Source organism: Cricetulus griseus, chromosome 2, assembly GCF_003668045.3.
Source record: "Cricetulus griseus strain 17A/GY chromosome 2, alternate assembly CriGri-PICRH-1.0, whole genome shotgun sequence".
NCBI classification, from domain to species: Eukaryota; Metazoa; Chordata; class Mammalia; order Rodentia; family Cricetidae; genus Cricetulus; species Cricetulus griseus.
Genome location: NC_048595.1, coordinates 91,964,034 through 91,985,809, shown reverse-complemented (window position 1 = coordinate 91,985,809; position 21,776 = coordinate 91,964,034).

Here is a 21,776-nt window from a genome sequence, read left to right as displayed (position 1 = left end):
TCTTTATTCCATTGTATAACTTTAGCTTCTTTTTTCAAAAATCAGGTGTTAGTGGGTATGAGGGTTAATATCAAGGTTTTCAATTTGATTCCACTGGTATACAATTTTTTGTGCTGTTAATATTTTTAAGGTGAGAGAATTTGTATATTGGCCTTGGCAAAATTTGCATTTTGTTGTTTTATTCCTCATGTTATTTTTCCATATCATGATATAGTAATATTTGAGAAGAACATATTTAAGTAAACATAGTAAGAATTTTCTCTTTCAGATTTTAAAATTGTTTTTGTTCTAATTGTATGTATTGGATTTGGGTTATACAGTGTGTGTGTGTGTGTGTGTGTGTGTGTGTGTGTGTGTGTGGTGTGGTGTGTAGGTTATTTTGTGCATTATCTGACATGTCTATGGAGATCACAGGGCAACCTTTGGGTGTAAATTTTCTTCTTCTACCTAGTTAAGCTAGGGTTTGCCATGTCTGGCCACCATGCATTTAGGTAATTCTCCATAGTCATATGACTATAAGAGTGATGAGATTACAGATGTAAGTCTCAACATGGATAGGTTTGTATGAACCCAGGTCTCAGGTCATAAGGCTTGTATGCTAAGCAATTTTACTCACTGGGCCATCCTTCTAGCCTCCTTTCTTTTTGCTTTTAATATATAGCAGTCAATAATAAGAACTTATTGATTATGTATATTAAAGTTAAATAAATTTTCACCAGTGGAATGCACTTATTGAATCTGTTCAGGGGACCAATAACATAAACTTGGCTAAACCTACCATCATATGCCAATGCATCAATTTGAATTATAAGGCTAAATTGAACATTTGACTGTCCATTAAACAAAGAAGTTTTTCTGTAGTTTCCTAAATCATTTTTGCAAATATTATCTTAAAGAAAAAAAATCAAAGTAATCCAGAACAAGAACTTAATATAGTTATCCTATTAATTTCAATTGTTTCCTTAATGTTCAAAATGCTATAAATTACTTTAAAACAATGTTGCAAAAATTAAGAAAGTTATATACAGGTCTATAAAATACAATGACAAAGTAAGCGCTGAAAGAATTAGGTCCAAAAAAGCAAGTCCAACTCTTCCAAACTAGAGCAATGCTCATTTGGACAGTGCTATTATTAGCAAATCCTGATGAAATGAAATTCCAAATAGCTAATTCCATTAATCTTCTGTACCAGAAGGGTGATTTGCAATAAACAAGTGAATATACATGGTTTAATAACAGTGTACATACAGCATATATTTGTTAGAATACTGTGTGTGTGTGTGAGAGAGAGAGAGAGACAGAGAGAGAGAGAGAGAGAGAGAGAGAGAGAGAGAGAGAGAGAGAGAGAGAGAGAGAGAGAGAGAGAGATGGAGTTCAGACAACTTGTGGGAGTAAGTTCTTACCATCGATCCTATCCTGGGACTGTTTCTTGTTTCTGCCAATTTTCCAGGTCCAAGAGACTTGCTGGTCATTGAGCTTCAAAGTGATTCTACTCTCTCCCCTCCCACCTTTCCATTGGGGTGCTTGAATTCCATATGTCCACAACCACATCTAGCTTTTTGTGAGTTCCACATATCCAAACTCAAGTCATCAAGCATGTGTGGCAGGTATTTTACACACTGAGCCATTTTTTCTAGGCCTGTTTATGTGGGTTTTTTTTTTTTTGTAATAGTACTACTCTTTATCCCACAATGCCTTCAAACTCTACAGCCCAACATTTCTGCAAACTCACAGTAATTCTTTTCCACTCACCTAAGTTCTGGGATTAAAAGCACAGAACACTCCACTCTGGTAGGTCATTATTTTGGTTGTTATATATTTTATCATTTGCAATGAAGCAGATCTTTATGTTCTTCGAATTTTTTTATTAGTTCAAATTAGGAACAAGCTTGCTTCACATGTCAATCCCTTCTCCCTCTCACTCCCTCACCCCCCAAAGCCCTACCAGCCCTCTTCCCTCCTCCCTCCACTCCCCATGGAGGCTAGGGCCCTCCACTTGGGCTCCCCCGAAATCCACAAGATTGAATTCAATGGAAATTAAAATTTTGACTTAATTCAACAATTAGTCATATTTTTTCTATTTTTAATATCTGTTCTACTTGGAAATCACATTAATTAGAAAGAGTGATAATAACTAATGTTAATAAAAAAGCACTTGCAAATTTCATGCTTTCTTTTATTTTCTTTTGAACTAAGAGTCTATCTGCTTTCTGTTTTAAGGCTTTGTTTTCTACCCAAGGTGATATGATAGAATATAAAGGATACTGGTTAGATTTGGTACTTAGGCTGTAAAGAGGCAAAACATCAGACATGGAACGTTATCAACAATGTGGATAAAATGACTTTATACTGAAACACCATAGTGGTCTCTGAAATGAAAATTTAAAATTTTACTGGTGTATTATCTAGACTAGATGAAATGTGTAAACACACACACACACACACACACACACACACACACACACACACATTACACCTATATAAAAATTATTCATTTGTCCTAACACCTCATGTTTATCTTATTTCTAGGCATACAGAACTGTCATTTTCTATATTTATTGTAAATGTTTTGATCTGGCTAATTTTATTTGTTCTTTAAGCTTCAAAATGTAAATGTCACTTCCCCCTTCACAGCTCTCAAAATTCTCACGCTTGACATGTACACCCTATGACTTTCCTAAATGTGGCACTTCTATATTATGTACATCAAGTGGCATAATAGCACCATGAAACTCAACCCATGCACTAATCTGCACCTGTTACTAAATGGTCAGCAAAATAACTGTGCAGGATATATTTGCTGTCTTACTCACTGTACCTGGCACCGATCGTGGAAGATAGAAATTGTCAGTAAACTATTACAAAAGACCATCTTTAATGTGGATCTTATATCCATGGACAAAACTAGGTGATAGTCAAATTCATACAACATAGAAAATATCACACAAACCAGGCAAACTAATAATGTTGGATTTTATAAGAATGATATTTGAAATAAAATTAAATGAAATATATCCCAAGAACAGTGAAAGAAAATATTTTGCAGTGTTAGTGATTAGAAAATTATTATTATCATGAACATTGAGATCCTAAGACACCCTGATCTGAGAATTTTAGGACAAATATAATAAAACAACATTACATAAGTACTTACATTTTCACATAGTTACTTATTTTAATGAGTTAAACTCCACAAAAAAGAAATCTCAGTGAAATGAGATAAGTCAGAAGCCTAAGAGCTTCACAATTAAACTAAATTCATATAACCCATTACCATTGCTGTCATGCTTATCCCAAGACAGTAACAGGTGCTAATAATATATACAGAATTTAGAGTCTATTTTCCTTTAAATGTTTCTTTTTGGAATATCATTTAACCATAACTATCTGATGCCTCAGCTAGTTTCTCTAAACACTGAGACATGTCAAGGTTTCTATGATTAATGAAGTATGAGGAATATCATTTACCAAAATTTGTCTATCAAGGTGTCATTCCCTAAGCCTTCTTTCCATTAAAATGTCTATCAGGATTCCATTTATGAAATCCAGCCTTCAGGACTAAATTACAATTCATTTTCAGAAGCGTGCAGGACTAAGTGATCATGTGAAAGAAAATATGAATTTTGAATTAATGCATGAATCATAAGAAGAACCCTTCCTTTGTAAGAAATTCTCTCATCATGTCATCATCCATGTCCATGCTTCTTCTGTTTCAATGTTCTAGCAGAAACAATCACAGTCCTGCCTCCTCTATTTCCCCTTGTTCATTTCCTTTGTATTTTTCCTACAAATATTTGCATAGACTAAGTTGACACTAATATTCTATGATTCTGTTTGTAAAATTTCAGGCCACAAAAACCACAATATTAAGGCCAACTATTTCATGGAATTTAATCCATACATGTCATACCCATTCTTAAAGATCTATCTGTCTTCCTAGCAATTTAAACCACTGCCCCATGATTGACAGGGTATTCACAATGTCATATCCCTAGGAAAAGCACCCATATACAACCAGCACATGTCTGAAGGAGTTAATAACTACCAGACTTCTTAACTGACACTGTCAAGGTGGAATACTCATCCTGTGAATATGGAATGGAATATTGAACACTGTAGTATTATTGACATGTTGGATCTGAAGCAGAATTCTTGCCCATACTAGATAAGAAAGCAGGGTGCAGGAGGGAATTTTTCTGCTCAGAAACACCTGTAGGTTGCTGTGTATGGGAGATGGATTTGGGGATGTTGATGACTATGTGAACAGATTATATTTATCTGGTGAACTTGATACTGAACACCCTATTAACTTGTTTTCCATCATTCAGAGACTCAAATTAGAGAGGTTATGTTGGAGTCTTCATACTGCTGTTATTTTAAAAAGTAAATAAGTTTTTAAGAAAAACATGTTAAGCTGCTCAGAGTCATCTGAGACAAGTGCTGACCCCAGTTCAGCATCAGCGGTTCTAAACACCAAATACCCAGAGGCAGCCCGGCCACCGTCCGCCGGCCCAGGTAGGCCAGGGGCTGTTTCTGGTTCCAGTTCATCATCATTACTGCTCGGAGTCATCTGACACAAGCAATCTGCCCTCCAGACGGAGTTCAGCACCTGGATCCAACACCCCAAGGACTGGTGACAGGTCTGCCTCCAACTGCCAGCTTGGTGGGACCAGGCATGCCAGAACACTGCCGAAACCCAGGTAACAGTGACACCTCCATCCAAAAGAAGAGGACCGACATCAGAGTATTGGATCTGTTTGCATCTACCAGAAGGGAACCTTGGTCTCACACCCACCAGGAGAACAACAAACTCTTGCTACACACACCAGAAGAAAGGATGAGAAGAAGACAAGGTAAAAACATATCAAACAACAGAAAACCCACTATGACACCACCGGAGACTAGGAACCATACACCAGTAAGACCTGAAAATCATGATGCAGATGAACCAGAAGAGAATGACCTTAAAAATATCTTCATGAAAATGATAGAGGACCTCAAAGAGGACATGAGAAAATCCCTTAAACGAAACAAACCAAAAAACACAAGATATCAACAAATATCTCAAGGAAACAGTTCAAGACCTAAAAACTGAAATAGAGACAATAAAGAAAGCACAATCTGAGAGAATGCTGGAAATAGAAAAGCTGGGTAAATGATCAGGAACTACAGATGTAAGCATAACCAACAGAATACAAGAGATGGAAGAGAGAATCTCAGGAGTTGAAGACACACTAGCAGAAATATATTCATCAACCAAAGAAAATCTTAAGTCCAACAAATACCTATCACAAAATATCCATTTTTAAAGTGTAGTGAGCAGGTGGTCATTGGGTGCATTGCTTTACTATCTGTCTTGCTTGCTCCCTGGTTATTTGAAACATTCTTTTTAGGGCTAATGTATTTTGATGATGAACAGCATGACTTTCTTGGGCTTTTTGTACATTAAATGCTCCTTTTTGAGTATAAAAATCTGCCATGGCATTACCATGTGCCAAAGGCCCAGACAGATTACTATGTCCTCTTATGTGCCCTACATAGAACTTCTGAGTTCTTTGTCAAATGCATTGCTGTAATTCTTATAAAAGAGGTAAAATAGGGGATTTTCCTGATAAAAGAGCAGTCTCCAAAGCTGGAAACAAAATTACTACATACTTTGAATCTGAATATAGATTAAAAGATTGAGAAAAAATTTTAAAGGCCAAAATCATTGCTCTAATTTCTGCTTGCTGAGCAGAAGTCTTATTTCCTGAGTCTACATAAATTCTGCCCTCATGTGTGAAAACCGCAGCCCTTCCTGAGGAAGAACCGTCTGTAAAAACACACAAAGCCTGATCAAGGGGGCTTTGAGAAGTCCAAATGGGGAAAATAAATTCCACATGCCTTGTAAATTCTATTATTGGATGTCTGGGGTAATGATACAATATTTGACCTGTAAAGCCCTGTAATGCTAGGAACCAATCCTCATTATTTTGTAATAAATTATCGATTTGTGTTTTATTATAGGGGGTAATAAGTATTTTGAACTCTTGCCCAAATAATTCTCTAGATCTTTGTCTCCCTTTTGCTATCAATAAGGAACATATATAAAGATAATCTGTTAACATTTTTGATTGTGTATGAGGAAGATGTAGCCATTTCAACATCCCTTGTTGCCAAAGGCAAGCAGTGGGAGTATAATATGTAGCAAAGATCAACGATGACCAATATTTAGTATAATCTAATTGCTTTACCCTAGCTTTACTCAAAGCTTCTTTAACTATAGATATAGCTTTCATAGCCTCAGGCGTTAATACTTGTGATGACTTTGGATTAGGATCTCCATGTAGCAAGGCAAACAAGGGACTCAATGCCCTTGTAGCTATTTTTAAATTTGGTCTTATCCAATTAATATCTCCTAACAATTTTTGAAAATCATTTAATGTTTTTAATTTATCTTTTCTTATTGTAAATTTCTGTGAATTAATATAATTATTGTTTATGTAATGCCCTAAATAACTTATAGGTTTATTCTTTTGTATCTTTTTTGGGGCTATTACCAACCCAACGGCAGTCAGCTGATTTATAATTTCTTTTAATAACATATCCAAAACTTCTTTATCAGGATTAGCTAATAATATATCATCCATATAATGTATTATATAGGAGGTATTAAATTTTTCTCTTACATTTTTTAAAGCCTGATCAACAAATTTCTGACACAATGTAGGACAATTTTTTATACCCTGTGGGAGAGTCACCCACTGATAACGTCTAAAAGGCTGTTTAAAATTTACTGAGGGTACATTGAAGGCAAAATGTTCACTATCCTCAGGATGTAAGTGGATAGTAAAGAAGTAGTCTTGCAAATCTATTACTATTATTTCCCATCCTTGGGGGACTGCCACTGGGGATGGCAACCCTGGTTGAAGAGCTCCCATGTCTTTCATTATTGCATTTACTGCCCTTAAGTCTTGTAATAACCTCCATTTTCCAGATTTTTTCTTAATCACAAATACTGGGGTATTCCATGGACTATTAGACTCTACTATATGTCCCTTTTCCAATTGTTCTTTTACTAGTTGTTCCAGAGCCTGTATCTTTTTTCTGTTAGGGGCCATTGACTCACCCATACAGGCTCCTGAGTAAGCCATTCAATTTTGTCAGCATACAGCCCTTTAGCTGTGGCGCCTATGAAAAATTTTGATGGCTCAATTGATCCGAGGTCACCAATTTTACATTCATAGAGTCTAAGATGTCTCTTCCCCACAATGTAAAGGGGAGAGAGGGAAGTACATAAGGTTATATGAGTCCCTCTTTTCCATCACAATTGCATTTCAATTGTGTAGAACTTTGTATCACTCCTGAGGCTGATCCCAATCCCATCAAGTAGGATCCTGTTTTATGTACTGGCCAACTTGCAGGCCAGTCAGAGGCAGAAATGCATGTCCTGTCCACCCCTGTGTCAATTAAGCCCTTAAATCCTTTTCCATTTAGTTTTATTATTTTAAAAGGACGGTTTCCTAGGTCCTGGACCCAGAAAACCCCATCAGTGGATCCAAATTGGCCCTGACCTCTCTCTGTTTTCATGACTTGATTAGGTAATTTTATATAGGGCAACAGTAATAACTGTGCTATTTTTTTGTCCTTTATGTATTTGTATAATCTCTGATAAAGGCCTAACCATTATTTTTATATTACTCTCAGTATCTGTATCTAGTACACCAGGAAGTACTTCAAAATTCCTCTGATAATTAGAACTCCTTCCTATAATTAATCCCACTGTTTGTGGCAACCGTGTCCCCTTAACCTTTGTTGGAACCAAGGTTATTCCATCCCATTTTGACAGAATCGTATCCTTTGCACTATCCAGGTCTAGACCTGCGCTTCCTGGCGTTGCTCTAGGCAATTTATGAATAGTAAATTCTGGAGCTTTAGGATTTAATCCTAGCTCTGGTGAGGTTTTCTCCTCTCCCTTGGGTGCGGGGTTAGGAGAACACCCCTGACCTAGTTTTTTGACTCCTCAGGTTCCTCTTTATCATCTCTATTTAGAGAGGAACCATTCTTATGAAACTTTGATTTGCACTCATTCTTCCAGTGCTTTCCCTTTTTACACAGGGGACACAGACCGGGAGTTCCCCGAGGCTCTGAGCCTCGCAGCTTCCTGCAGTCTTTCTGCAGGTGTCCTGATTGACCACAATTATAACAGGTCGGGGAGGATGAATCACGTCCTCCTCCACCGCCTCCATAAGTCTTCTTTACATAGGCGCTGAATTTCTGACCTTTCATGACTGCAGTGTAGGCCATACCCTGAACTATCGCTGGTGAGGCATCCATACATGCTTTTATGTAGTCCTGAATAGATCTTGTCTTTCTAATGGGGAACATTCTCTGTAACATAGTTACATAGCATCCTCTCATTATTAGTCACAGATTGCCCCATGTTTTCCTGTGATTACTTAACACTTAGCCAGTGATCCTTTACTGGCAGGACTGCAGTTCCCTGGTAAGAGCCGTACCTGATTTCTGAGGAGAAAGAAAAGAAAGATTACCTGTCCTTCAAGTTCCTGTTCAGGCGCCACCTGCCACGGACCACCTCTCATGGAGACCATCGACCGAGGGAGAACAAGGGAGAAGGCTCAAGGAGAAATCAGGAATCGGAGAGGAAATGACAGACAAACACATTCAATGTAGTTGAATATGCTGTTGCAACTTTACTTCATCTCAAGCAGTGCTTATATACTATTACAATCAGGGAACTTGGCAAGGGGGATTAGGGAACTTGGCAAGGGGGCTACATCATCAGATCATACAATAGAAAGAAAAAGAACAGCATAATTGTTTATAGATGATCTATTCTAAGCATCAGATTGTGGTCATTGCCCAAGGACATGATCTAAGAGTTCTCCAAAATCTGTCTCATACCATCAACCATGTCTCTACCCATTTCCTGATTTTGTGGCCCTAGATATCTTTAGGTCCCAGGGTCTAAGTCTCCTGTAAAATAAGCCTCATAAAATTCTTCTACATCATGAAATCTATCAAATCCTTTCTATAAAGTCATCCAGTATTTTAATGCTGGCTTTATGTGTTTTAATACTTTTTTTCTCTCTTCTTTATCCCATAAACCCCAGGGCTTTCTAGATCTAGCTATTCTTTCCCAGGAAAGGCAAGTCTTTCCAAAGCTGTCTTTTTTCCTCATGATTTACCCATTTATTCTCTAAATTGGCCACTTCAGCAAAGGCTTTAATAAACGGTGGGGCAGAGTTCAGCATGTCCCCAGATGTTCCTTTAACATCAGCGTAGTTTGCTGGCAAGATACAAGAAATACACAGAACAAAAAGACAAGGAAGAAGAGGCTGCAGTGGCACCAAAGACAGCGGCTTCGAGTTGACTCATCTGGGCATCATGATCACAGCTGATTGCCAGGGAACTGCCTGGGGCTCATCTCCAGGGAGCGCAGACCCCAAGCAGTGGCCTTAACCCACCTTAGTGGCATCTTCTGCTACACCGGCGTGACTGTCGTGGGTGTAGCACCCTATAAAAAGACAAAGTTTAGCAGAATGGATAAGAAGACAGAATCCTTCCTTCTGCTGCAAACAAGAAACTCACCTCAATCTCAAAACAGACAGTACCTAAGAATTAAAGGTTGGGGAAAGATCTTCCAACCAAATGGATCCAATAAACAAGCTGGGGTAACAATCCTAATATCCAATAAATTGGAAGTTAAACTAAAATCAGTCAAAAGAGATGAAGAAGGTCACTTCCTACTCATCACAGGAGAAATCCATCAGGATGAAGTCTCAATTCTGAACATTTATGCCCCAAATATAAAGGCATCAACATTTGTAAAAGAAACATTACTGAAACTCAAATCACACATAAAACTGCACACACTTATAGTGGGAGAGTTCATCACCCCACACTCCCCAATGGACAGGAACACCAGACAGAAACTTAACAAAGAAACAAAGGAACTAATAGAAGTTATGGCGCAATTGGACTTAACAGATATCTATAGAACATTCCACTCAAATACAAAACAATTTACCTTCTTCTCAGCACCACATGGAACCTTCTCTAAAATTGACCACATACTTGGCAACATAGCACACCTCAACAAGTATAAAAAAATTGAAATAACACCCTTTGTCTTATCAGACCACCATGCTTTAAAATTAGAATTCAACAACAACAAGAACTACAGAAAACCTACAAACTCATGGGAATTAAGTAACACCCAATTGCACAATTCATAGGTCCAGGAAGAAATAAAAAATTAAATATTTCCTAGAATTCAGTGAGAATGCAGACACAACATATCCAAACATATGAGATACTCTGAAAGCAGTGCTAAGAGGAAAGTTCATAGCACTAAATGCCCACATGAAGAAAAGGGAGAATAATCACACTAGAGAATTAACAGCACAACTAAAAGCTTTAGAAAACAAAGAAGCAAATACACCCCGGAGGAGCAGAGGCCATGAAATAATGAAATTTGGGGCTGAAATTAATAAAATGGAAACTAGGAGAACAATACAAAGAACAAATATAACAAAAAGTTGGTTCTTGAAGAAAATCAACAAGATAGACAAACATTTATCCAAACTTAACAAACAACAAATAGTGAACATAGAAATTAATAAAATCAGGAATGAAAAGGGGGACATAACAACAGACAAAGAGGAAATCCAGAGAATCATCAGGTCATACTTTGAAAACCTATATTCCTCAAAATTTGAAAATCTAAAGAAATGAACAATTTTCTGGAGAGATTTCACTTACCAAAATTAAATCAAGAACAGATAAGCAACTTAAATAGACCTATAACCTCTAATGAAATTGAAGCAGTCATTAGAAGTCTCCCAACCAAAAAAATTCCCAGGGCCAGATGGCTTCAGTGCAGAACTCTACGAGAAATTAAAAGTATAGCTAATACCAATATTCCTCAAAGTATTCCACACAATAGAAGCAGAAGGGTCATTACCAAACTCTTTTTATGAGGCCACAATAACCTTGATACCCAAGACACACAAAGACACAACTAAGAAAGAGAACTACAGACCAATATCCCTCATGAACATTGATGCAAAAATTCTCAATAAAATATTGGAAAATCAAATCCAATAACACATCAGAGAATTCATCCATCCAGATCAAGTAGACTTCATCCCAGGGACACAAGGATGGTTCAACATACGAAAATCAATCAATGTAATCCACCATATAAACAGACCGCAGAAAAAAAAATCACATGATCATCTCACTAGATGCTGAGAAAGCCTTTGTCAAAATGCAACACCCCTTCATTATGAAGGTCCTGGAGAAATCTGGGACAACAGGAACATACCTCAACATAATAAAAGCAATATACAGCAAGCCAACAGCCAACATCAAATTAAAAGGAGAGAAACTCAATGCAATTCCTCTAAAATCAGGAACAAGACAGGGCTGTCCACTCTCTCCATATCTCTTCAATATTGTCTTTGAAGTTCTAGCTAGAGCAATAATACAACAAAAGGAGATCAAGGGAATATAAATAGGAAAGGAAGAAGTCAAATTCTCACTATTTGCAGATGATATGATAGTCTACATAAGCGACCAAAAAATTCAACCAGGGAACTCCTACAGCTGATAAACACCTTCAGAAAAGTGGCAGGATGCAAGATTAACTCAAAAAATCTGTAGCCCTACTATATATGGATGACACATTTGTGGAGAAAGAAATCAGAGAAGCATTAGACTTTACAATTGCCACAAACAACATAAAACACCTTAGAGTAACACTAACCAAAAAGGTGAATGACTTGTAGTATAAGAAATTTGAGTCTCTAAAGAAAGAAATAAAAGAAGACACCAAAAAATGGAAAGATCTCCTATGTTCTTGGGTAGGTAGGATCAACATAGTAAAAATGGCAATCTTACCAAAAGCAATCTACAGATTCAATGCAATCCCCATCAAAATCCCAACACAATTCTTCACTGACCTCAAAAAAGCAATTCTCAACTTTATATGGAGAAACAAAAGACCCAGGATAGCCAAAACAACCCTAGACAATAGAGGAACTTCTGGAGGCATCACCATCCCTGACTTCAGAGCTATAGTCCAGAAAACAGCTTGGTATTGGCATAAAAATAGACAAGTAGATCAACAGAATAGAGTTGAAAACCCTGATATTAACCCACACACCTATGAACACCTGATTTTTGGCAAAGAAACCAAATATATACGCTGGAACAAAGAGACTATCTTCAACAAATGGTGCTGGCATAACTGGATGCAATTATGTAGAAGACTACAGATAGACCCAAGCCTTTCGCCCTGCACAAAACTTAAGTCAAAATGGATCAAAGATCTCAACATAAACCCAGCCACACTGAACCTACTACAAGATAAAGTGGGAAATACCCTTGAATTAATTGGTACAGGAGACCAATTACTGAACATTACATGAGTAGCACAGACACTGAGGTCAACAATAAGTGGGACCTCCTGTAACTGAGAAGCTTCTGTAAGGCAAATGACACAGTCAGCAAGACAAAGAGAAAGGGGAACACTTCTCCACTGCTGGTGGGAGTGCCAACTTGTACAGCCACTGTGGAGATCAATATGGTGACTCCTCAAGAAAATGCGAATGAGTCTACCACAAGATCCAGCAATTCCACTCCTAGGCATATACCCAAAAGAAGCACATTCATATAACAAGGACATATGTTCAACCATGTTCATAGCAGCATTATTTGTAATAGCCAGAAACTGGAAGCAGCCTAGATGCCCCTCACCCAAAGAATGGATAGAGAAAATGTTGTACATTTACACAATGGAGTACTACTCAGCAGAAAAAAAAAAAGAAAAAAACAATGGAATCTTGAAATTTGCAGGAAAATAGATGGAACTCGAAGAAACCATTCTGATTGAGGTAACCCAATCACAAAAAGACAAACATGATATGTACTCACTCATATGTGGACCTGCTTTATGATACATAGTAGTGACCATGCTTTATCAGAGTTGTTTTTAAAGATGTTGCTCTGAATGGTTTCCTTCCAGATGATGATTGAGGATCTAATTTAAAAAAAAAATGATGCCAGGTACCACAAGAGTAACAGAACTGTGCTGTTTTCTGGGATTTTATTTTTTACTGTTTTGTTTTGTTTTGCTTTGCTTTGTTTTGTTTTAATGGAGTGTGCTTGATGTCTCTACAATTTTGTTCAAATGACTGCAGAACCTGAAAAAGCTGTTGCTGCTATTGATGCATAATATATGCTATTATTGGTCTTTTTATATAAATATATGTACATATATAATTTGAACTTTTGGAAACTTTAGCTGTTCTGTCAACTTTGGGAAAAAGTATCCCAGTTTACCATGTTGAGTTGGCATTGTACAAAAATTAACAGCCATATTGGTCTAGAAATGTTGAACTTGATTTTTTTCCATTTTTACAGGGGTAACGTGCTGTATTAAATATGTAAGGTCTTAAAATAAAAGAAGGGATTTTGAGAGCCCATCCCATGTGAAGGGATGCTCTCTTGGCCTGGACACATGGGGAAGGGCCTAGGCCTAGCCCAGGATGATGTGGTAGACTTTGGGGAGCCCCTTTTGAGGGCCTTAACCTGCCTGGAGAGTAGAGGGGGGATGGGTAGGGGCAGGTGGGATGTTGGGGGGAGGAGAGGGAGATAGAGAAGTGATTGACATGTGAAGTAAGCTTGTTCCTAATTTGAACTAATAAAAGAATAAAATAAACAAAACAAAAAAAGAATTAGACTCTAATAAAAAAATAACAAAAAGAAAAAATGTTAAAATATGAAGTGATCTATTTTCTACCCTTTTGTAGCTCCAATCCCTTTTTATTACACACCTGAATATGTTTTAATATGGTTACTCTAGTCATAACCTGTATATCCCCTGTTGAACTAGATGCTTCTTGTAAACAGATTCTAGTCATTGTATTCACATGTGGCTCAAAGCAAACATAATACCTGATATAGTGTTTGTCATCAATTAGAGCAAGAGATGAAAGAAGAAAAATTAAGAAAAGCAAATTAATGAATGAATAATAGAATGCCAAAACATGGAAATATTGTTGTGTATGTGTTAGGAAAGATTGACTTTAAATTTGAGTCTTGTTTCATGCTTGTAAAAATTGTGATAGTTGTATTAGCTCCCCATCCTTCGAATATCTTCATCTGAGTATAGCATTAATTACATTACCTTAGATAGGAGTAGTGTAAGCTTATAAGAGAATACAAATAAAACTTCTGATATACTACCTGTAACTAAAGCAATCTCAGCAGCATAATTTATATGATTAATAATTCCTATTTTACTGCTTAGTAAAAAGCACTTTCCAAATAGTCAGTCTCAATTTATATTCCATCGTAAACTATTCAGAATCAGTGCTACCCCAAACACCAGTTCATCTATTTTAGGAGCCATGGAATTTAAAGATAAATAAGTGTAATGATAAAAAGTTCATATACATGAAGAAAAAAAGAGCAAAGAGAACGGAAATGGGTATATTCACAGAAACCCAGAAGTTTCTCTCTCCTATATTATAGTTCCTTTCTCTTCTGCTGTGTCAAAAAGTAGATGAAATTATGTTCAAGGTTGTAGAATTAAAATAATAACTATTTTCAATGTTCTAGAGTAAAAGGACAACAGTAAAATAAAGAATAAAAGTCTCAGGCTGGTCTCCAGAGAAAATTTGAAGACAGCCAGGGATCCACAGGAAAACCCTATAATAAAAAACAAGAATGAACAAAGAGAGGGAGGGAGGAAAGAAATAGAGAAAGACAAAAAGGAATAAAGAAAAACCTCCCCCCTCCCCACCCTGTGCTCCCAATTTGCCCAGAAGTTCTTGTACCTTTCCCTTTCTCCAGGAGACCATATCTACTCACTCATATATGAATTTTAGACATAGAGAAAAGGAGTAGCATCCTACCATCCACACCACCACAGAAGCTAGGAAACAAGGATGTAGCCATTTTTCAAATACCAGTTTTTCTATGTACATGATCTCTGACATTTGGATCCTTCCCCTAAATACAGTCTGTTTGCAATGAAGGTTTACTATGTTCTCATGGTAGCAACATAAAAAGAGCAGTTTGTGTGTTAGGCCCTATCTTCTAGGTTCTCCTGTATATTACATATGGTTTTCAAGATGATGTGCTGTCTGGGCTGGTGTAACTGAGATAAAACCGGCATAATTACCAAATGGTCCTGCAGAAGGCTTCAGCTAGAACAACCCTACCTAAGTTTCTTCTACTTTAATTGAGGTATATTTATCAATAAGTTCCTCTGGCTTGACTTCACTTATCTATGATAATATAGCATTCATGAATACTATAACCCTACCTCAACATTCTCAATTTTATATTAAGAGGTGATCTTGTCTCCTGTACATATTATAATTTAGCAAAACTTTTAGCTAAATTGTCAGACAAACTTGTAATTTCCATCTCTGGGGCAAAATAATGTCTATGACCAATCAATATTAAACAGAAAAATGTGTTTTATGGAATGAAAACTCAATCTAACTCCTCACTTGATTATGCTTATACAAGAATGCATATGTATCTATTAAAATCTAGCTTCAAGGACAATAAGTTCACTGATCTGAAAATCTTAATTCTAAGCATTTATGATTTGAATGTAAATTTTAAATTTTCTGAAATCCAAATTTTTCAGTGTCAACATGACATAAATAGAAAATTTGATGCCTGACTCATGTGGAACTAGCAGTCAAAACTTGAGAGAATATCTGTTTGCCTAGTATTAGACTATCTTTTTTTAAAACAAATTTTTATTTAAATTAAAAACAATATTATTTAACATACCAATCCCAATTCCCTCTCCCTAATGTCTTTCCATGTCCTCCATTGATCACCCATCCCATCCCCCATCCACTTCTCAGAAAGGAGAAGACCTCCCATGAGGGAAGTTGATGGACCCCAGTCTGACAGCTTGGGAACCAGCATAGCACTGAACCAGGCCCTCTGAAAGTGGGTGTCAGTTGGGAGGTCTGCACAGTCTATGGGGCCTCTGGTCATGGAACCAGTACTTATATCTAGTGGAGGAATGGGCTTTGAGAGCACATTTGCTATGGAGGGATACTCTCTCAGCCTAGATATGAAGGGGAGGGACTTCCCTAAATGATGTGTTAGACTATCTTAATGAAAATTCTCTGGCATTGTCCCTTGAGCAGCTGTGCATTTTTCTCATACATTTCCAGATTCTCATATACCAGCACATGAACATAACATAAGACCTATGTGCATGTCAAGCATACCTAGATCAAGCTCACCAAGGAGCAAATCAAGAACTGGTCCTCCTTATTTCTTCTTTATGATATGAAGATATTGTTTAAAATATAAAAGTAGTCTACAAATGCCCCTATGGGTAACAGCAATCAAACATTAGAGGGGGTATAGTTTTCTATAACATGTAAAGTCTGTGTCATGGAGAAGCTTAACAATAGTGCTAAAGTGAATTGTTATAGTAGAATGTATTCACTGTACAAAACCAGAAGATATATTGGGATTAAACAACTGAATTTCTGTGCTGAATGTGATGTACAGAGGCTAGTGAAAAATAAGAAAACCCTGGGGCTGGAACAATGGCAAGTGGTTAAGAGCATCTGTTGCTATTGAAAAGGACCAAGATTTGATTCCAAGAAGCAGCATGGTAACTCACTGATAGCTGTAACTCCACTTCCAGGGAATCTGATATCTTATCTCTTCTTCTGACCTCCATGGAACCAGGAGGCTGCATATATGCATACATGGAGAGAGAGAGAGAGAGAGAGAGAGAGAGAGAGAGAGAGAGAGAGAGAGAGAGAGAAAAGAGAGAATATCTAGGTGATATGTACAATATCATGATTAGGATAAAGTTGTTTGCACTGCAGAAGACTCAGGAATTCTGGCAATGCTGCTATGCTGCTTACTTACCTTGAGTACGTGTGTGTGTGTGTGTGTGTGTGTGTGTGTGTGGGGAGAGAGAGAGAGAGAGAGAGAGAGAGAGAGAGAGAGAGAGAGTGCATGTATGTACGGAAAACCACACATCCACATAAAATTAGTGAATTTAAAGCCAATAGGAAAATTCTAGAAAGTCAAAAGTGGAGGATTTATGATACATTGAAAGGGACACTTTCATGTTGGAGAGAATACATGCCACTCAATGGTGTACCTATGACAAACATGAAATACTTAATGTAATAAACTGGTAATAGAAAAAACTCTTAAAAGTATTCAAAGATGAAGCATATTCAACATCTGGTTGCAATATTTAAGAAAAGATAAAATGAGAGGGTCATGACTAGGGGTGATCCAGGGCATAGGAAGGGAATTTGAGGGTGTACATGCTCAAGATATCTTGTGTGTGTGTATCAAATTGTTAAAGATAATAGCAAATTGTTTAATTAAGAAAAGACAGTTTTAAATGTTTTAAGATTCATATAAATAGACCAATCATGACACAGGAGATAAATATATTAACAAGATTGCCAAGGTGATGACTAATAAAATATGTTTTCTGAGGAAGTCTATACTGCTGAGGAATGCTCACTAGCTCAGTATGATGGACCACAAAATGACTTCTGGGATGTGCTAATGCAGCAGGCATACAAGAGTGAAAACTTAGTGATAAAGAAATACAGGCTATTATTATTTGGACAAAGACAAGAATCATCAGAAACTCTTTTCTGATTAGATTCACAAGATTCTTGTAGCAGCTTCTTGTGTATTCTATAGGGAAACCAAACCAGATAACAATTCTGATGTTCCATAATCCCTATTCTGTTCATTCCCCAGCTGAAATCTTCACCATACATAGCATTTATTATAGATATTTTCCCAAATGTGACTATATTCATCTACATGACCAGGGTATCCTTATATCAGTGAACAGTAAAAATAAGTCTTTCTTGAACAACATGAAAACACACACACACACACACACACACACACACACACACACACACACACACACACACGGAGGTTTTCAAAGTGTTACCAGATACCAGCTAATATAAGGCAGGAAAACAGGAGGTCAAATCTTGTATATAGCTCATTTTCAAATACCCTTCTCTTTTTCTGCAGGTAAAAACATGAGGTTTATCCACGTCCCTCACCATCTAGCTAAAAAACATAAATAAATACAAGGTGATGGTTACAAACCAACCTCCTGGCACCATGATCCTGAAGACGGTCCTACATCTTAATGACTCTATCAATGCATGACTAAGAATATTCCAGCTACCATATTTACAATCCAGACACAAAACCTCAGTGAATAAAATATTCATGTTTTATTTTTGTTCAGGATAGGTACCACTCTGTAACTTATTCCTAAGATCTCCTTGTCTTTATAGGTAATATGTATTTCTATAATCTATCTCTTGGCCTTGATTGTTTGAGTTTTGCATTCACTAGGATGTGAACCCAGTGCACTGAGTTGCAAAAGGAAATTAGAATAAAGAATAAGCAGCTGTGGCCAAGTTTGTAGTTCTTGGCCTGTAGTGACTAAATACACATGCCTCCTTGGGTGTCACAACCTTTGATATGAAATAATGTTCACTGAGGACCATAAACAAGGCAATGAGTTTGAAGGGTTGTCCACGTCAGAAGATTAAAAATTGAATTCTGACCCCCTTCCATGTCCAAATTTGTATCTCTGGAGTGGATAGAAGCAGTTTTTATGTCCAGGACAAATTGTTTATGCATTGACCTATGGTGAAATAGCCAATTTGTTCTACATCTAGATGATGGTGATTAAGATGATGCTTGAACTACAGTAGACTTGAGAGATTGTGACAATGCTAATGTAGTGCTTAGCTAGTCTGAGAACATTGATCTTCTATTGCAGTGATGCTGTGCTACACTTGACCATCAAGTGCTGTCATTTGGCTGATTGTAAACATCACTTTGCTAGTAGTATACAATTTTTCTTAATCAGGAACAATGGTGATGTTAATCAACCACAGATTTTCCACTATTTGCTTTCTGGTGGTTCAGTGTCCTAAAATATCTTCTCATGCAAAAATTTTTTAAAATGTAGCATATGATTTTCTTCATATTATTCATATAAGATTTATGGGAACATGATACACTTTGTGTAGGCTTGGGTTCTATCTCCTGTGAATCTCATTGTGTCTACAAATATAGTGCTGATGCAAAACACTCCTGATGCTGAGTATGTTATATAACAAACACTCAAGCCATTGCATTTAGAAATTCTAGAAAACAAATCAAAACGTTTGTTTTTTAAAGATTTCTTTGTTATGTGTACAATATTCTGCCTGCATGTATGTCTGAATACTGAGGAGCCAGTGCTCTTAACCTCTGAGCCATCTCTCTATCCCCCAAGTTCTTTTTCTACCTTCATATTTTTCACATTTCTCAAAATATTTTTAAGGTTTGAGCTCTATCCATGTTTCAGGTATGTATAAAAATACCATAGTACATAATTACATTTCTCTATCCCTTTGTTTTGGTTTATATCTAACTCTAACAATTCAAGAGAAATTTCTGTTGTAGTTTTCATACTTCCTCTTTTTTCTATGTATAATTCTTCTACAGCCATTGAAGGATCTTCTCTTCACTTAAAGAATAAAGACCATGATATGAGTCTTCCACAGTAATTTTTTAATGAAATCACTTTAAAGCAGGTATCTGGAGAATTTAATATTCTTTTTCCTTTCAAAGTTTCCTTTCAAAATAGGTTTTCAAGCTATTCTCTTGATTCAGAATCAAATTTTAGGCATTAGAACCTAAATGGTGATATTTTCAATCCTGTGGAGTCCCCAGTGTAACAAAATCAATTGCTATTCATAAAAGAAATATCATTTGGATGTATTAAAAAGAATACCATGAATATAAAATGCAAAAGAGATAAGAAGTTTGATATTTTCCAACTATTTATCAATTGTAATATACATATACAGAAATAAATAATGCATGCCTGATTTCAAACTGGCATACTTTCCTTCTATCTGATTCTAACCCATGGATTTCTAGTTTGTCCCATTGTATTTACAAAAAAGTTAATATCCAGGATTATTACTGAACCTCTCCTAAAGTAGTTATTTCCTTCTTATATATGATATGCATAGGAATCAAACTCCTGAAACAATAACACTTCCATGAGGCTTCAGAGACAAGTCCTCACTTACATTGCATATATACATTTTCAAAACTATTATGGCTCAAATATATCTCATAAGATAAAAATATAGAAAAAGTGAAGTGTGTCACATTATAATATTTAAGGAGGAGAAGATGCAAGAATCTTATGCCATTACCATAAATAAAATGGAATCTCAAAATTTAGAAAGGAATTAATATTCTAAATTTCACTGTATCAAATGCTGTTGGCCCTGTATAGTCCATAATTCTCAAGTTTTGTTGAAGGATAATGTAGGTTCAAATCATGTAAACATGTCAAAGGTGAAAAGAATATATATAAACTTGAATAATAGAGTACAAATGTAGATAAGAGAGTCAGTATCAGAGCTTGTATCTTAGTCAATGAATACCTACCTGTAGTGACATGATATCTCAGGATATTTCATCTCTGTTAATCCATTCAACTAACATGTGACAAAGAATTAGAACTTGAAAGGAGATAGTACTCCCCATGTAGGAGTGTAAGAGCATTATTTAGACAATTCTAAAATAGCATGGACAGCAGTGTGGATCAAGTAATGTAGCCTTTGAAGATAGTCAGTAATTAATTAAAGGTTGGAAAGAATATAAACCATATCTACTCAAGAACAAAACTCTGAAATTCTGTAATCCTCATAGTACTGGCATGATTTAATACTGTTTCCTTCACATCACCTCATGGTAACCTTCAATTATTACACATTTGAAAGAGCACTAATAGTAGATGGAGAAATATTTGATTGCAATTCTCTCACTCATCACACTTGTTTTTACTGTATATGACCAAGTTCAACATCTGGAAATGCTTTTTAATTCCATGTAGTTACTGTAACAGGACATGTTAAAGATAATAGGTTTCCATCTGAAACATGGAAACAAAAAAAAATCAGGACTCTGATCAAAATATTTAACACAGAAGCCTATGTGATTACAGTGTCTACATAGAAGGTTGAAAACATCCAGTGTATCCTTGAATATTAGATGAAGCTCTGTGTGTAAATGGCTCTGTACAGGACTAGAAAACTGGAGTGCCACTTGAGTATTATGCTATAATGTTTTCGCATGTTGGATTGAGATCTAACATGAATATAGAAAACACTGGGATATTGCTGAGATATTGAAGATGTTTTCAACAAAGAAAAAAGCCACTTGACTATAGATGGAGCATTGTTTTTTTGTTTTTGTTTTTGTTTTGTTTTTTTTTTTTTTGGTTTAAGGAATTTGTTTAAAAACCTCTGTCTCATCATTATCTGACCACAACACTAATCAAGTAGGGGGAACAGTGTCCACAACTAACAAAACACACTTGATTAAAGAACACTATTCAATAAACAAAACAAGACACAGCAGCAACAAAAAATTCTATAGGATCTGCTTTTAGTCATAAAAACATCTAGTTTTAACAACAATAAAATATGAGGCATGCAAAACGATATATGGTACCCAGAAATAAAATGAACCAGTAAAAACTGCCTTGTGAAACCACATGTATTTATTAAAGAAAAACTTTAGTTATCATAATCATGTTAAAAAAAATAGAGCATTGAGCCGGGCATTGGTGGCGCATGCCTTTAATTCCAGCACTCAGAAAGGAGAAGCAGGCGGATCTCTGTGAGTTCAAGGCTACCCTGGTC